The sequence below is a fragment of the Alligator mississippiensis genome, chromosome 2 (genome assembly GCF_030867095.1).
Source record: "Alligator mississippiensis isolate rAllMis1 chromosome 2, rAllMis1, whole genome shotgun sequence".
Taxonomy (NCBI): Eukaryota; Metazoa; Chordata; order Crocodylia; family Alligatoridae; genus Alligator; species Alligator mississippiensis.
This window is the reverse complement of record NC_081825.1, coordinates 249,134,167-249,153,319: the sequence shown is the minus strand read 5'-3', so window position 1 is coordinate 249,153,319 and position 19,153 is coordinate 249,134,167.

The window sequence follows — 19,153 nt, the reverse complement described above, 5'->3', positions numbered from 1 at the left end:
CAGGACCCAGCCCAGGGCAACAGATGGTCCCTTTGAGTGGCTCGGGGCCCCAGGTGACAGCCCAAGTGGTCCAGGGCTGCCCAGGGCTGCGCCATGCTGGGCCAGGCCCACGAGATGCAGCAAAGGCAGCACTGGGTGGCAGGCAGGCTAAGCTGTGCTGCCCCGTGCCACATGGGGAGGGCTGTGCCAGGAGGCACTGAGTGTCCCGATGGCAATGCTACTGCCAGTGAGCTGTGGGCCATGTGGGGAGGGGGGGGAGCTGAGGCCATGCAAGGGGGCATGTTGGTCCTGCGGGGGGCAGCACCCACCCCTCCCAAGCTGCTCCCCCAATGGTCCCCCTTACCCTCATATCCCCTTCACACCTTCAGCCCCCCCCCCCCCCCAATGCTACTAACCTGGAATGAAGTCCTGGTCCAGGTCGCTGCAGCCTGCATCACTATTTTCCCTGCATGGGCAGGCAGTGTGCTGCAGCAGCAGGGCAAAGGGCAGGCATAGAGAGACTCTGGTTGGCTAAGAGTGTGTGTCTTTGGAGGATCCAAGCCTCCGGTTGCCTCCAGGTGTGGTCCTGGACTGTGCCCTGCCCCTCTTTTTTTTCTGGATTTTTTTTATACCTGGATATCCAGGTATCAAATTTTGAGCCTATGCTGCAAATGTGCAGTGTGGGGAACTTTTTTGTTCCCAGCGTGCCTCTTGCTGCATCTCAAACTGCTTTGAAATGTGGCAAGAGGCATGTGTGGCCTTATCTGGATGTGTCTACATTCACCCTTTGGTGGGTGACAAATCTTAGACTGTGTTCTGCCATTTTTAAACCGATGTGTACCAAACTTCTGTTATGCTATGTGTTTTGTTTTGTTATATGCCCAATTTCCAATCACTTATACTGGTAAAAATGTAATGTCTGTATTTGGCCCTTGAATGGCCTGATATCCATAGCATCGAGCAACTGCAGTTTTGTAGCAGAGCAAAGATTAAGCACATAACAGTATATGAACTGGAAAATGACTTCCAGGTGAATGAAAAACTATTTTGCCCACCTTCACCGATGCTGCAGGTCTCCTTCCAAAGTAACTAGTGCAGTTCCTTCCTATTATGAGGAGTAGTTTTATTCTTTTACCTAAACAAATGTTACAACAGGAATCCAAAATTTTGATTTCACAATGTCATGCCTGGTGGATTTTTTTTTAATCTTTGCCTTTCTAAATCTACATATTTTATGACACATGGGAAAACTTGAGTAACAGATGTATCAGAGTTGTCATTAATGTTAAAATTTGGGGGGGGTTGTGTTGGTTGCACATTCTTAATGTTACAAACAGAGATGTCTTTTGGCTATAGAATTTCTTTTTTTTATAGCTCATAATTTATGATGAACATGGCCTTTGTGTGATAAAGACCCATCAAAGTCATCATTATTCAGAACGTATCTGCATTGAACTGTCTGTTTCATCTATTAAAATGTTTCAAGTCTATCTGTCTTTGTTCTTATTATTCATCTTCTCTCTATTTTCTGGCATCATTAGTCTTTACCTTACATTTTTTGGACCCAAAGAAAAAAATCATGTTGTTCAAATACTCTTGCATGTTCTAAATCAAAAATCACTTTAGTGATTCTTTTCTTTTTGTAAAGGTTTTTAACGGATATTATTTAGCACTTAATACATTGATCTTAAAATGGTGTAGTTCTTTTACACTATAACCTGTGCCAGCTATCTTTCCCATTGCTGATGGTACTGCTACATCATAAAGAATGTGCTGAAACAAACTGCATTGTCCTTCATTTTTTATTCCTGTATTCATCATCCATAATATAATGTTCCACATGCTTAACTTTTTGACTCTTTTTAATTCATTGGTTTGAATGAATTAAAGAGGTGTGAACTACTTGCATTCCTTGAATTTGAGTGCAGCTGGAGGCCCACCAGCAAGCTACAACTCACCTTGTACTGCTGGGGAGATTTTGACTGTGTCCTCGACACCATGAGGGTGCTGGTAGAGGAAGGCAAAAGGCCCAAGTGAAGTGGTTTGAATGATAAACACCTTTTTAAAAACTCATCACCATTTATCTACCACATTTGAACTATCTCTCTACTGTAAAGGAGGATGTGAACACTCACATTCAGCAAAATATAAGTATCAGTCACAACTGAGAATTAAATATTATATTATATAATATTTTAGGTTCATAAAGAGCAAGACAAGTAATATCCTGACTTCCTGTCTTTACCAAAGACTTCTTGGTTTTGCTAAAAACCATCCTGAAACTTCTACAACCTTTTAAGGATCTGGTGATAATTCAAAACACATAACTTTTAGGACTTCTTACAAATAGAGAAGACTGTAGTGTGTAGATAGGAATGGCCTAGAAAACTCTTATCATATATGTTATATTTAAATGGAATAGCTGTTTCTGGTCAAAAAGATAATATCCCTGTTCCCATTAGTAAGCTTTTGGAGGAAAGGCCAATCTTGTATTCTGTCTAGGTTGTCCAGAACATACATATTCAAACTGCTCTTATCTAACGTATTTAAAGCTGGTGAACATAGTGAGTAGGAAAATTGGCAGATGACATTTTTAGGTTATTTAAGATGAAAAAAGATTGAGGGACTCCACAGGGACCTAGCAATACTAGACAAGTGGATAGCATTATAGTAGATGAAATTCAGTGTCGCCAAATGGAATGGGATGCTCACTGGAAAAAAAACAGTCTGAGTTGTTCATAGACATTTCTTTATTCTAAATTAACTGCAATCCCTCAGGAAAAAGAGCTGAGAATCATTATAGATAACTCAATGAAATGTATTGCTCACTTGCAGCTTTCAGCCAATATAAAAAAAGTTTGGATTTTACAAAGAATGGGATAGAAAATAATGTTGAAATTATTCAAATACCATTAAGCAAATCAGTGTAAAACTGAGTTCCTTCTTTGTTCCTAAGAGGGTTACTGTAATGACTGGTATTTGAAGACAGGTAAGTATTGGATTTTGATTTAATCTCTCCTCAGTTATTTTGTGGGGTTGTATTGAGTGGTTACAACTTTTACTTCTAAAGCATTTTTAAAACACGTGACAAAGACATTGATTTCTTATTATAGGATTTTAAAAACGTATTACAAGTTGCATTGAGATAAATTATTCTTATTTATTACATAAAAACATATAAACTGAAATACTGGTTTCGTTGAAATCAACAGAAGCTCTGCATTAATATCAATCCTGGCCTGGAGGATATATTTTCTTCATATATTTTATGAAGTCGATTCAATGGCCAACTGGGATCACTTGAAAGATTTTCATTTGAGCATTTGAAGTTTTCCCCACTTTCTTCAAATGTTTCCCTAACTCAAACCTGAATAAAGACAAATCACCTGAATTAATAACTGCAAATTCTTTTCTGCTTCATCATTAGTTTCCCTAGCACAGTCCAGCCCAAGCCCCCCCTAGAGGGGTAAATGGCAGGATAACCTGCTTGTGCTCCTTGCCGCCCACCCAAAGCCCCTGTCCCCAGCCCTATTGCCCCATGCCCCCCACCCAATGCCCCTGCCCCCCAGCCCTACTGCCCCTTGCCCCCCACCCAAAGCCCCTGCCCCACAGCCCAGGCTCTGTGGCTGCCAGCAGCTACCCCAGCTCTGGGTAGCTGCTGGAACCCGGGCTGCTCCCAGTAGGGTTTGCAGCATTCCAGCTGCCTGCTGGGAGCAGCCTGGGCTCCCAGCTGGCAGCAGCTCCCCAGAGCCGGGGCTGGCTGCAGCCGGGAGGCTCCAAACAGCTGTGCCAGGGTCTGGCATCAGCTCCATACCGGCGTGTGCAGGTGTGCCTAGGACTGGGCGGTGGGGGAGGGGTCTGAGGCAGCGCATCCCTGGTCTTTCCCCCACTCCCAGCACGGAGGTGATGAGCCCGGTGCAGCTGTGTGGGGACAGCCCAGGCTCCGGACAGCTGCAGCAAGCAGCAGGCAGAGTGCAAACAGCTGCACCGGGCTGCACAGTTCCAGCATCAGCTCCATGCTGGTGGTGAATGCCCAGGCACCTCGGGGCGGGCTGCACTGCTCTGCAGCTACCTGAAGCTGGGGCTGGTCGCGGCGTGCCAAGCAAAATGGCCTCATGTGCCACATTCGGCACATGTGCCAGGGGTTGCCAACCCCTGCTCCAGCAGGTTCAATTCATTGAGTCTGCTCCCTGCTCATGTATAGGCACCCAAAATGTTAAGGTGCTTAGTGCTCTCTAGTAAGGTTTTGCTATTGCACTTTATTTCATTGCAACCTATTCTCTATTTCCCATTTCTTATAAACAGTTTTAACTAGCTTTTAATGCTCTCTTTTGTTTTCATTACTTCAAGAATATAGTAATAGAAACTGTAATATGATCATAAAAAGTAGTGCTGGAAGGCACCTCAGGAGGTTATTTATGCCACCCCCCTGCTAAAAGGTGACTAAATCATCCCAGTCTGTCCAACCCAATTGAAAATTTCCAGGCACAAGCACTCTCATACTTCTCTAGGTAACCTGTTAACACTTAACCACTCTCATAGTCAGAAAGTTCTTCCTAATCGCTCTAATTTTAATTTCCTCTGCTGCAATTTGAGACTACTGTTCCTAGTCTTGCCAAAGAGAGTGGTCTATCTTGATACTCTTTACAACCACCCTTCAATTATTTGAATACTATTGTCAAATCCCCCACGCATCTTCTTGTTCCAGATTAAATAATCCCAGTTCTTTCAGATTTTTCTGATAAAACTTGTTCCCAGGCCTTTAGTAATTTTTATTGCTCTCCCCTGGGCATTTTTTAATCTGTCTAAATTAGTACTGAATGGTATGGAAGAACCACTTCCTTGGACTTGCAAGTGACAAACCTGTTAATACAACCCAGTATGCAATTAACTTTTATTTCTTTGCAAAAAGAGTACAATATTAGCTCATATTCAGGTTATGTTCCCCTGTAAGTCCCAGGTCCTTTTCTATAGTATTGCAGCAATCATTCCCTGGTTTGTATTTGTCTGTGAAATTATTCTGTCTTAAATACAGGATTTTTTACTTGTTCAGTTTCATGCAGTTGATTTCAGACTATTTTTCCAATCTGGCAAAATCATTCTGAATCCTAGTCTTACTCTCCAGAATGTCTGCAAGTCCACCCAACTTTCTATCATCTGCAGAATTGCTCCTATCCTCTAAATCATCAATGAAGATACCAAGTAATACCAGACACAGGACAGACCCCTGTGGAATCCCATTTCATACATCCTCCAAAGTAGACATTGCACCAATAGTGACTACCCTTTGAGCATTATGAGCCAAACACTTATGTATCTCCCCTTACAGTACTTTCCTCTAATCTGTATTTTCCTAGCTTATTAATGAGAATTAGGCCTCTGCAAGTAGGCAGCTATTCGATCCAGCTTCAGATCCAGCCACTTAAGATGTCAGGGATCTGATCTGGAGCTCCAGGCCAGGTTTCCTCTTTGATGCAGCCAAAGTGGATCCAAAGCTTCAGAGCTGCCTCGGAGATCCGGCCATAGGGTATAATGGGGAATCAATGAGGTATCTATAATTTTGTTGTTTTTTTGTCTCATTTGGATGAAGGTTGCAGGGATGGTAGCCTCTGCTATGAGCATGAAGCCTGCCATGGTTCAAGAAGATCAGTGCAGGGGTTTGGGGGGAACTGCACCCCACATTTTTTAAAACAAAACTCATGTCACATCTTTGTGTTACACCACAGTGCGGTGAAAACTGCAGGGGTGGTGTCCCGGGGTGAAACCTCAAAGCCTGCCAAGTTTCAAGTTGAAAGATGCAGGGATTTGGGGGGAACTGCACCTCAAGCTGCTGACAGGCATAACTCATGAAACAGATGACCCTGTGTGTATTAAGGTGCAGTGGGATGAAAACTGCAGGGATGGTGGCCCCTGCTCAGGCCACAAGGCCTGCCAAGTTTCAAGGAGATAAGTGCAGGGGTTTGGGGGGAACTGCACCTCAAGCTACGGACACGCAAAACTCGAGACATGGGTGACACTGTGTGTGTTAAGGCGCAGTGGGGTGAAAGCTGCAGAGATGGTGGCCCCTGCTAAGGCCACAAACCCTTCCAGCTGTTGAGAAGATAGGTGCAGGGGGGTTCTGGGGCCCTGCACCCCTAGCTACTGACAGACAAATTTAGTGACAAGGGTTCTTGTGCAACTGACTGTCTCTGTCTTGGGGCATTTGATTGTCTGCATTGATTTTTTCCTCTCCTTAGTCTCTGGTTTTATAGATGTTAATTGATGCTAATTAACTGGCTACATTAGCTAGCAACCATGTATTGATCTGGTCCCTGAGTGAATCATGATTGATCGGTAAATGGTAACACAGTAGCTTAGCAGCCAGGCCTGCAGTAGTTCCCCCTCCCCCAAGACAAACACAGATGCACAAGCACCCATGCCATGAGTTTTGCCTGTCAGCAGCCAGAGGTGCAGGGCCCTAGAACCCATAAGACCTGCACGTATCTCCTCAACAGCTTCATGGCTGCAGCAGAGGCTACCATCCCTGCAGCTTTCACTTCTGCTGTGCCTTAACACACACAGGGTCATCTGTGCCACAAGTTTTGTCTGTCAGCAGCTTGAGGTGCAGTCCCCCCCACAACCCCTGTACTTATCTCCTTGAAACTTGTCAGGCTTTGCGGCCTCTTCAGGGGCTACCACCCCTGCAGATTTCAGCCCACTGTGCCTTAACACACACAGGGTCATCTATGTCATGAGTTTTGCTTGTCAGCAGCTTGAGGTGCAATTCCCCCCAAACTTCTGCACCGAACTTCTTGAAACTTGGCAGGCTTTGTGGCTTCAGCATGGGCTACCACCCCAGCAGTTTTCATCCCCCCCGTGTGTTGTAACACATAGACATGACATGAGTTTTGCTTTCAAGAATGTGGGGTGCAGTTCCTGCTGAACCCCTGCACCAATTTTCTTGAATCTTGGCATACTTCATGCTCTCAGCAGACACCACTGCTCCTGCAAATTTAATTGAAATCAGAAAAAAACCCAACAAAGTTACAGATATTTCATTGATTCCCCATTATACCCTATGGCCGCATCTCTGAAGTGGCTCCAAAGCTTTTCCAAACTGCTTCGGAAGCTCCGAACCACTTCAGGAAGCCTAACAAAGCCAGTGCTTCAATCTGGACATGCTGCTTTGGATGCCGAAGCATCCGAAGCTTTTCCAGATCTGGAGCATGGTCCAAAGCCTTGCACAGCCCTAATGAGAATGTCATAGGAAAAGTCTTGCCAAAATCAGGCTATATTACATGCACTGCTTTTCCACCATCCACAGATCCTGTCACTTTGTCATAGAAAAAAATCAACTTGGCCATGAATGACTATTAGAGCATTAATATTTATTTTCTTAAAAATAGCAAGAAATCATGGTAACAGTCACAAAAAGATCATTATTGTCCCATCAACTATAGTATGTATTTTATCCAACTTCCAGGTGACATAGTTCTAACACCTTCAATGGGCCAGATCTTCAGTTAGTCAATCAATGTACTTCACCTAAGAATATGGTCCACTTCCATTCTGTAAAAATGGAGCTGGCTAATGGATTCATGAATATTGATTGAAACAAACACCTCACAGTGGATTCCAAACCCTAAACATCTGTGTAAAAAACAGAGATACTATTGGTAGGTTATGAAGGCCATCTATCCATTTAACAAACAATGTCTCCCTTTTGGCAAGCTATGCAGTCTCCTAATTATACATAAAAAAAAAAAAGAAAAAAAAACAGGTATTTTTAGGTGACTGCAAAGATTCTTTCTGGCAGTGCTGTCAAAGGGAGGAAATCATTTTCATTTTTGTTCAAAAATCAAATGCTTATTGATGAATACTGAAGATACTCTAACCTTGAAGAATAAATTAGGAAATCTTGTTGACCACAATTGCAGCTTTTCTAATAGCAGTACTGCTTTCAAAAAGCATTTTGACAAAGTTCCATAACAAAAGTTAACTATAATTCTTAATGTCCACAGATAACAGATTAAGTAGAAAGTGGGATCTGAAAATTAAAGACAAGGAATAGGGAAATGCATAATAGAATTGTGACATTAGAAATGCGTGCTATGATATCACAGCAATAATAAATAGAATGGTGGGAAACAGGTCTACACCAACATCTGACCTGAATATGGAATGACTTACAGGGTCATGAGATGAATGAATAATTAGAAACATGCCACAAGTAGTTCAGATGTTATTTTTGTAGATACTCCATTTTTACAATAAAGGGATGACTTCTGCAAGAAATTTATATCTCCGAAATACAAGATAGTGGCTTGAAAATCTGCTTGCATCTGGAAGAGGAATAAGCAAAGGGAACAATAGTCCTAAAGTTTCTGTTACTGTAAAAAAAACTGGGTGCTCCATATAGTGATTGTCAACCTAGGTATATGGCTAGCAGTCTTGGATCTTTGATCAGCTACCATGCTTGAAGGCTAAATAATCTTTCCCAGTAAATGAGAGAGTGAAATAAGCCACAAGATTTAATATATTAGCCATTTTTCCAGGTAAACATCTGAGCATGCAAACAGTGTGTTGTCAGGAGAATGAGTTACTTTCCAGGGATGGCTCTACACTCCATATCATGATGGCTCTATACTGCAGACCCTGAGAGAGGGGTTGTTACCAGCAGTGGATGTGCCATGTTCTGTTTTTACTTCAAGTTGGAAACGCATGCAAGAAGTGCAAATGGAAGGTCAAGTACTAACCCTAAAGTAAAGGAAGAAAAGACTTTAGCATTTTGTTATCCTCTATCTGAGAAAAAAAGAGGAACTAAGCTTATAAGAAACAGGTGGGGAGGGTATTAAATTAATAAACAAAGTAATCTGTTCACATTTAAGCGCTCATTTAGCATAAAATCAGCATATTGAGAGCAAAATTAAGATACAAAAGGATGTGTCCATACACTGGTACCAGCATTCCAAATGAGGCTAGGTAATACATAATACAACTTGGGGCTGTGCTTTTATGAATCACGCTTTAACCTGCTTGATATTACCGAAACCCAGCAGAATGATTCACATGATTCTAATACTATATACAGTAAGAGCTATTTGAGTGAATAAAAGGGGAAGGAGAGTAGAATTCTATGTAAAAAATATGTTATTCATTTTCTGGATCAATAATCTAACAGAAAATAAACACAAAATGGAATACTGGAAATGGTTTGTGGCTGCTACAGACCACCAAATAACATTAAAGAACAAGATGGCCAGCTCCCTACCAACCTATGTATAATGTTTAGGGAAAAAATGTGATGCCCTGGAATACTCATATAAGTGACCTATGCTAGAGGTGTTATCCTGTCTGTAAAATATCTTGGCATTTCTAAGAAATAATAGGTGAAAATTTCCGAACTCAAAAAAATGTTATACGCAAAACTATAGGGAGAGTTCTATCTATGGTATCATCTTGACAGATAAGGAATTGAACAAGACCAAGCGTGAAGGGTAGCTTATTTACAAGTGATTATGAATTGATTATATTTGCTATGTGCAAAGAAGATTAAGTCCAAAACAGTAATACATACATACATATATACATAAATAGATATATCTAGAGAGAGATAAAGCATTTTAAAAGAGCTCTGTTCTTAAATATGAAAACAATTATCTGTCAAATAAGTTGGGAGAAAGAATTTAAACAAAAGCCATAGACCCCACCCACCGCCAAACTTGCCTAAAAGGGGAAATATGGAAGACACTGAAAGTTGATATTAATGAACACAAATACACAAGGATAAATGACCCAGTCCCCAAACCAACATCCTCCTCATAGGAGGTCTGCAATAGATAAGTAGAGGGTTGAATTTGGCCTGATGTGCAATACAGCAACTACCATAAGACAACTACAGTAATGAAGATAACTCAAAAAACCTGGTTAGTTAGACTCAGATGACCTTATGACAAGTCTGGTAAGGAATTCTAAATTGCTTCAGAGAAAATAAATATGTTAAATCCAGAGTGGATTGTTATTAAATGGGACCACCAGAATAGTTTATGACTTGGGATTTTACATATCAGGGAAAAACCTGGAGGAATTAATTGATTTTATGTTTGAGTGAAATCAAATGGAAAGGTCAAGGAGCTTTGACTTTGATAGTGGAGGTAAATTATTTTGGTTAAGAGTTAGAAATATTGGAAGAACCAGTATGGCTTTGATGGTAAATTTAATAATGAAAGAGCATATTATAAGTATAGCCAACTTCAATGTGCACATCGATGTAAAGAAATCTGGGTGTAAAGACTTTTTAGGGTTAAATGGAGATTTAAAAAATAGTAATAAAGATGGTGAGTAATTATTGGGCAACTGCCAAAGGAATGGGTTGAAAATTAAAAATATCTGTTAAAAAAAAAAAAGAAGAGCTCTTGAAAAACTTGTTATAATTTGATGGAAGAAGTTGATCCATAATTGACTGCATGGTAATGTATATAGGGATAGGTCAAAACTTTGGAAAAATGTGGAAGTTATTTCCAGTGTTAGATCAGACGGTGTTAGATTAGATGGTATTTACAGACTGATGGTGGGTAACTTGAAACATGACATTAATGGAATGAGCTTAAAATGGTATTTGTAAAGTAGGCAAAGAAGGTTTGTAAAATAAGAGGTGGAGTTAAAACACAAACCAAACATTTGGTGAAATGAAAGCACAAGCAGCAGTTTAAGATAAGAACAAGGTATGGATGTTGTGGTTGAAAACCAAATAACTTGAAAATGAAACTGAATACAGCCAAGAGAAATAATAAAAAGGAAAATAAAAGAGTTCATAGAAAACCTCAAACAGAATACCGTGGCTAACACAGATACTCTGTATTAGTTTAGAGCAAGAAAACAGAACAAAAGAATCTGGATTTATGCAGGATGTGAATGGTATGTTGGTTAACAATCCAACTGTGATTAAATGAGTGCAGGAAGAATTTTTTTTAAATTTTATGAATGTACAGGATATTGGAGGAAAACAATACAGGACAAGGGAGAGTTAAATATCAGTGAAAAAGATTATGGTGATTTGAAGATGAAGGGAGTGAAAAGAGGGAAGTACGAATAAATGAGTTGCACACGATGGCTAGAAAATTATATTTAGAGATTTTCCTTTGGGAATTCGTTTGTAGGTAAAGTAAATATGCATTAGAATAATGGGGCAGGGGAATGGCAAGGGTTAATTGGTTTCTAAAAGCCTGTTTGTGATAAAGTTTCCTTCAAGGCCCACAATGTCTGGAACCAGCAGACAAACAGGCTAAGAAATGGAAGAGATGTATTACACTGTTCCATTTGCTAACATGAGGTAAGGTGGCTAGGTCACAGTGACCAGCTGCAGAGCGCTTGAGACTTCTGGTTTTGGTGAATAGATCAAATTAGGAGGCCAGGGCATGTCCGAATTAAGACATGGGTAAATGACCAAATTAAGATGCATGCATGTGATAGATTTGGGAAACAAAGGAATATGCTGACTAGACAGAATGTGAACAGTATGACAATCACAAGAAAACCAATCAATGGTACCCGGGAATGAAGAGTCATCAGAAGATAAAGCATACAAAAGGAGAGATTTCAAAGCAGCAAAGGGTACCAAGGTGGGAACCCAAGGCCACCATGGGTAGAGGGCACATGACCAGCCCCTCTCACCCACCCCATTGGCAGGGTGGGCCTCAGCCCTTGACCTCCAGGCTGCTGGCATCTAATATTCAAGAAAGGACCACAGGGTGAAGCTCATATACTGGTCAGACACACCTTCCCTCTGTGACAACCCTAGGTCTGGTAGATATAGAATAGGGGGCGGGGAGGGACGGAGAGGAGGGGAGGGGAAGCAGGAGGGTTATTTTGTTTGCCCTTTCTGCATTTTTCTTATCTGCTATCACTGTGTATCAATAACAATTGCATCTTATTAAATGGAAGAAGTCATGGTCAATCTGAGGGTTTGGGTCTGCCTGGAACAAGGTATCTAGGTCATAACTCAAGTGCCAACACACACAATGTTCAAAAGCATTGGCAAGAGGAGTTATCAGAAGATTAGAATAAAAGAATTGTGATGCTTATTTAGAAAAATGGGATAGAAAAAAGTTTAAGAACTATTGGGAAATAAGATGTATGTGTCTCCTTGCCATGCAAAGATATCTGAAAGAGTTCCATCTGGAGAGTTTAAAAAAGAAAAAAAGATTGAAAAGCAACTAAGGAAAGAATGACATGGGTTCCAGAGGAACAAATTTATGACAGATTTAATATTTTTTACTAGACACTGATATAAAACATTTTAGAGCATAAAAAAAAAGTTATTTTCATTTTCATAGATATTGAGAAAACTTGGTAGTGTGCTATGAGAAAAGCCTTGGGAAGAATTAAAAAGTTTACATGTGAGTAAAGCTTATGTGGATTGGATTAAAAGTATGCATAAAGTTAATGAAGTTACACACAGGAAAGGAAGGGGAAGACAGATTGTTTTTATATAAAACAGTTTTAAGTAAGGCAGTGTGCTGGATTTCATACTTTTTAGTGTAATTAGGAAAGGAGTGTTTGAAGGGTAAAAGAGAGGGTAGGGAAAGAAGTGAAAGTCCTGTTGTTTGCTAACAATGTGATGATTGTGGTGGGAATATGGAAGAAGTGAGACAATATTCTGACATGTGGAACTTGAACAAAGGCTGGATTTAAGATCAATATTGAAATAATGGCAGCAGCAAGGAAGAGATATGTCATGTATGGAAAAGCTAGGTTAAGAGGAGTTGATAGTTTTAAATATCTTGGCTCAGTAATCATGAGTGATGGAAAGACCATGGCACAACTGACATAAAAGCTGCAGCTTGCAGGGTGTTTTATATAAGTACTAAAAAGTTGATGTGGTACCTAAAACCCCCTGTGGAAGCTAAATTGACAATATAGCATCAGTTGTATCGTATGGTCAGAGATTTGGGTTTTACATCTGTCAGAGTCCATTTTTCTTGAATGTGAGTGATCAGAATTATGCACAGTATTCCAGATGAAATCTTACCAGTACAAGAACAATTGCATTAGTTCTTTTTTCACTGAAAATATCTCTCTGGATGTGTCCAAGGACTATATTTCCTCTGTTCATAGCTGCATCACACTGGTGTCTTATATTTAATGTATGATAAAGTGTTTGCCTAATACATATAGAACTTTCTTGTCTACTGTCATTTCCAACAGATGAGCTTATAGTTTAAAGCAGAAAATCTCATTAGTCCTGTAATGGTGCCCCTACCCCATCACTGAAGGAAAGAGGAAGCCAAGGATCAGTTGGTCAGCTCCAGACCCCTGGAGAATCTGATAGGATCAGAGGCCCTTTCATAAAATTGCCACCCATCCCAAATATGGCCAACACAGTGTAGCTGGTGATTAACAGGTCTGGGGCAGAAGTGGTGGCTCAGGTGACCCTAAGAGGGTTTTGGAGGCATATAAGCCCAGGGCCTAAGGCAAGGCAGACAGTAACCCTGCAGGCTGCAAGAAGTGGGGCTCTGTGGAGGAGAGGAGTGAGACTGGCCAAGGAGGAAAGACTCCAGACTGAAAGAAAGCTTCAAGGAAACCCATGCACAAACAGTCAGCAGGGATAAGTATTTTAGCCTGGTGTTATAGCTTGTTGTCACAGTGTGGTGTTGGCCCAGGGTTGGGAGCCTTTTTGTTTGGAAGCAGATGCTCACCTTTTTCTTTTGTGTGGAAATTGGACTGGAAGATTGGACTGTGGCTGTAGGGGAGAAGGAGGCCACTAAGAAAGGTGCAAGGGGCACTCCAGGACCTAAACCCTTTAAAGGTGGGGAACATTGCTGTTAGGAGAAGGACTGTGGTGTCAGACAGCAAAGACGGGGCACAAGTCCAGAGCCCGTGAAGGACAAGACCAGGGTCGACGGGCCTAGAGCCCATGAAGGGTGAGGCTGGAGTTGTGTCCCAGGAGCTGTGGGCCACAGTCCTGGGACAGTGCATGGCAGAATACCATCTCTGCCTCTCCCCAATCTCTGCTATGTGACAATTTGGTTACCATGGTCACTGCAGAGGGCAGACATCCCATGGGCCCCAGGTAACCCTGAGCCATAACTTGAGCTGAATACATTCCTGAGGGAGCGGGGAAACCTGCTCCCTCTGCATACATAGATTCATAGATGTTAGGGTCGGAAGGGACCACAATAAAGCATCGCTTCCGACCCCCTGCATAAGCAGAAAAGAGTGCTGGGTCTAGATGACCCCAGCTAGATACTCATCTAACCTCCTCTTGAAGACCCCCCAGGGCAGGGGAGAGCACCACCTCCCTTGGGAGCCCGTTCCAGACCTTGGCCACTCTAACTGTGAAGTTCTTCCTAATGTCCAATCTAAATCTGCTCTCTGCTAGCTTGTGGCCATTATTTCTTGTAATCCCTGGGGGCGCCTTGGTGAATAAATCCTCACCAATTCCCTTCTGTGCCCCCGTGATGCACTTATAGGCAGCCACAAGGTAGCCTCTCAACGTTCTCTTTTGGAGGCTGAAAAGGTCCAGGTTCTCTAGTCTCTCCTCATAGGGCTTGGTCTGCAAGCCCTTAACCATACAAGTGGCCCTTCTCTGGACTCTCTCCAGGTTATCCGCATCCCTCTTGAAGTGCGGTGCCCAGAATTGCACGCAGTACTCCAACTGCGGTTTGACCAGTGCCCGATAGAGGGGAAGTATCACCTCCTTGTATCTATTCGTCATGCATCTGCTGATGCACGATAAAGTGCCATTGACTTTTCTGATGGCTTCGTCACACTGCCGACTCATGTTCATCTTGGAGTCCGCTAGGACTCCAAGATCCCTTTCCACTTCCGTGCCACCCAGCAGGTCATTTCCTAGACTGTAGGTGTCCTGGACATTTTTCCTCCCTAGGTGCAGCACTTTGCATTTCTCCTTGTTGAACTGCATTCTGTTGTTTTCTGTCCACATGTCCAACCTGTCCAGGTCTGCCTGCAGCTGTTCCCTGCCCTCCGGCGTGTCCACTTCCCCCCATAGCTTTGTGTCATCTGCAAACTTGGACAGAGTACATTTCACTCCCTCGTCCAAGTCGCTGATGAAGACATTAAAGAGTATCGGTCCCAGGACCAAGCCCTGTGGGACCCCACTGCCCACACCCTTCCAGGTCGATACCGACCCATCCACCACGACTCTCTGGGTGCTACCCTCTAGCCAATTCGCCACCCACCAGACTGTGTAGTCATCCAAGTCACAGCCTCTTAACTTGTTCACCAGTATGGGGTGGGATACCATATTGAAGGCCTTCCTGAAGTCTAAGTACAAAACATCCACCCCTCCTCCTGTATACAGGTGCTTCGTAACCTGGTCATAGAAAGAGACCAGATTAGTCAGGCACGATCTGCCTGCTACGAACCCGTGCTGGTTTCCCCTCAGCATAATTTGTCCTGCCGGGCTCTCGCAAATGTGAGCCTTGATAATTTTTTCAAAGATTTTGCCGAGGATGGAGGTGAGACTGACTGGCCTATAGTTGCCCGGGTCCTCCTTCTTCCCCTTCTTGAAAATGGGGACCATGTTGGCCCTTTTCCAGTCTTCCAGGACTTGGCCCGTGCGCCATGAGCATTCAAATATTCCCGCCAGTGGCTGTGCAATGATGTTGGCCAGTGCCTTCAGCACCCTCGGATGGAGCTCATCCGGGCCTGCCGACTTAAAGGCATCCAGTTCTTCCAAGTGACTCTGCACCATCTCAGGGTCTACGCATGGAAGTCTGGCACCTTGCTGCTGCCTCTCTACAACCCCAGTGAGAGACTTGTCATGCCCCTCACTTAGGAACACTGAGGCAAAGAACTTGTTGAGGAGTTCAGCCTTGTTCCCCCTGTCTGTCACCAATTGTTTCTGCCCATTTAGCAGGGGTCCTAGTCCTCCCTGGGCCTTCCTTTTACTCCCTATAGATCTAAAAAACAATTTTTTGTTGTCCTTTACTTGGGATGCCATCCTCAGCTCCATGGTAGCTTTGGCCCATCTAACTGCCTCCCTACAAGCGTGAGCAGAGGAGGTATATTCGTCTTTGGTGATTTCTCCTTGTTTCCACTTTTTATGTGCTCCCTTTTTGGCCCTTAGGCTTCCCTGGATTTCTCTGGTCGGCCAAGGAAGCCTCCTGGCCCCTTACCCTCTTTTCCCTCGCATCGGGATCATCTTGCTTTGTGCCTGAAGGATCATTTCCTTAAGGCACAGCCACCCTTCTTGGGCTCCCATCACTTCAAAACTCCTACTCTGCAGTGCGTCCTTGACTAATCGCCTGAGTTCATTAAAATCAGCTTTCCTAAAGTCTAGCACTTTCACCCTATTAGTTACCTTACTCACTTGACATTTTATAAAGAATTCTATTATAAGGTGATCACTGTCCCCCAGATGGCTATCTATCTGTAGGTCCCCTACCATGTCATCCCCCGTTGCCAATACCAGATCCAGTATGGCATTCCCCCTAGTGGGACCGTGTACCTCCTGTGTCAGGTGGAGGTCCTGTACACAGGTTAGAAACCTGCATGAATGGTGGGGCTTTGCTGTCTGCGTCTCCCAGCAGATGTCTGGGTAGTTTAGGTCCCCCATGACTACGGCCTCTTTAGCTTTTATGGTCTCCGAGAGCTGCCTCAGGAGCCCCGAATCTAGTTCTTCCCCTTGGTGTGGGGGTCTGTAGCAGACCCCTACCACCAAATCCCTTTCTCCTTGCCCCCCATGTAGCCTAACCCACAATTCTTCTACTTCCTCATCCTTTGATTCCATCTTGATGAGGGTCAATGTATATTGCTCATTGACATATAGCGCAACCCCTCCCCCTTTTTTCCCCACCCTGTCCTTTCTGTCCAATCTATAACCCTCAATATGTACCGCCCAGTCGTGGGACGAATCCCACCAGGTTTCCGTTAGCCCTACTAAGTCATAGGTGTTTTGTGCAAGCAGGAGCGCTAGTTCATCCTGCTTGTTTCCCATGCTCCTAGCATTAGTATATAGGCACTTGAGCCCTATGACTGGTGCCTTTGCTGCCCCCCCCCGCTCTGAATCCCAAGGGGCCCCTTATTTCTTACCTTCTCGTTGCTTACCTGTGCTGTAGTGCTGGCCGCCCCATGGCTTGCAGGTTCCCAATGTTCTCCTTCTTCAGGCTGGGCTGGCCTTGTGGGTGCCACATGGTTTGGTGGTCCACAGCTTCCCCTGCCCTCATCTTCCCCCCCCCCCCACGACGAGTCTAGTTTAAAGCCCACCGGAGGAGATCCGCCAACCTAGAAGAAAACACAGTCTTACCTTTGGGGGACAGGTGAAGCCCATCCCAACTGAGCATGTCCCTCATCGTAATGTGCGGGTCGTTGTCCAGAAAGCCGAAGCCTGCCTTGAGACACCACTGCCAAAGATGGTGAATGGTGAAACTGATAAATGACATCACATACCTGGGTGGGAAGCTTAAGCTCCCTATTGTTCTAAACAACGCCAACCTGACTGGAAGTGGGCTAAAGACCCTGCCAGCTTACCCAGCAGCCAGTGATGCATTTCATATTGGTTGGCTGGCAGCCAACAGGTGCTGGCCTTCATTGGATCATGTAAATGAGGTCATAAGGTGTATATAAGTTAAGGACTGCACCGGAGGAGGAGCAGTAACCATGATGAAAACTCACAGAGAGAAGCTGGACCATCTGAACCTTGCTCTTTCTCTTGAAACTCATGATCAATGAACTGCTTACCTTCAGAGGAAATCTGCACCTGCCTCTGGATGATACTTGTGAGTAAGCTACCTGAGATCTAACTAGATATATAGCTTGCAGTAACTCAGATGCATGATCAAAGGCTACCCTGACACCCCATTTGCTCTATTGGATTTCTCTGATATTGCTCTACCCTGTACCCTATTCCAAACCTACTCCTTGTAACCAATAACTTTCTCCTTTTGTACCTAGCATGGGAGACTTATTGGGAGGAGATCTAGATTATGCCTTGGGGTCCCCATGGTTTGGCTGACTAAGGGACACCAATATTTGTGCTTCAGACTGAGGTAAACACCCCAAGTTCTTGCAGTGGGTCAAGAACCCTCAAGGACTACTAGTCCTGTGTTTCCCAGGGGGCACAGGGCCAGGATCAGTCCAGACCCTGGGTGGTGGCAGCATTATCCCCAGGAAGGTGGGTGTGCTCCAGGAAGGGGGTCAACCAGATGTGAGGTGCCCCAGGGAGGCACTCAGAACCTGGAAGGTGGTTGGATACAGTGAGGTGAGTGGCTCAGCGCAGGAGCACCCCCAACTGGCTCCGCCACACAGTCTACCTCTAATTGAGGGGCCCAGCTACAGTAAAGTGGGCCAAGGACATTGGGCCTCAGCCCAGACAAGAACCCAAGACCTGAAGCAAAACCGCTCTGCCCTCAAGGGGAAACATCCCTGTCCAATTATAATAGCAAAGCATGGCCAGAAACAGGGTGGGACCCTGAGAGGCCAGAGAGGGTGAGTCAGGTAGGATCCAGGCAGCTGTTAGAGGGAGACTTACTGTTCCAGAGACCCACTACAGACTCCAAATGTATGACCTGGCATATCAAATTCCATTCCATTAGTATTACTTCTGTCCTCAAAGTCCTCAAAACTTCTTGTATTTTAAACTGATCATCTGTAAAAACAATATCTTCCAACCTTGTGTCTCTCCTGAGAGCATGAGCTTATAAATGTATGCCCAGCATGGCATTTAATACAGTCATGATACATCCATTTTGGTGTGGATATGGTCTACTTTGGGGGTTGTTCCCTGTCATTGGTCTTTGGCTAGATACACCCCAAGGCAGAAATAGCTCAATCTTTTTAGTCTAATGAAGACAAGGCTAAGGGATGATTTGATCACAATCTGAAAGTATTTATATGTGGAACAACATAATTAATAGCTGATCAGGAAAAGGGGCAACAAAATTCAATGGCTGGATTTGGAAAATAGATAAAATGACCTTGGAAATAAGGCATACATTTTTAACAGTGATGGACTGTTCTTATCCAGGGTTGTGTATAATTCTCTGGAATTGGCATATTTTGAATCAAGACTGTATGTTTCTTTAAGAAGCATACTCTAGGACAGCAGGAATTATTTCTGGGTGGTTCTGTGGCCTGTGTTGTACAGGACTTCAGACTTGATCATCACCACATCCCTATCTAACTTTATAATCCATGAACCTTGGATTAAATCCATAAACCTTTTTTATGACCA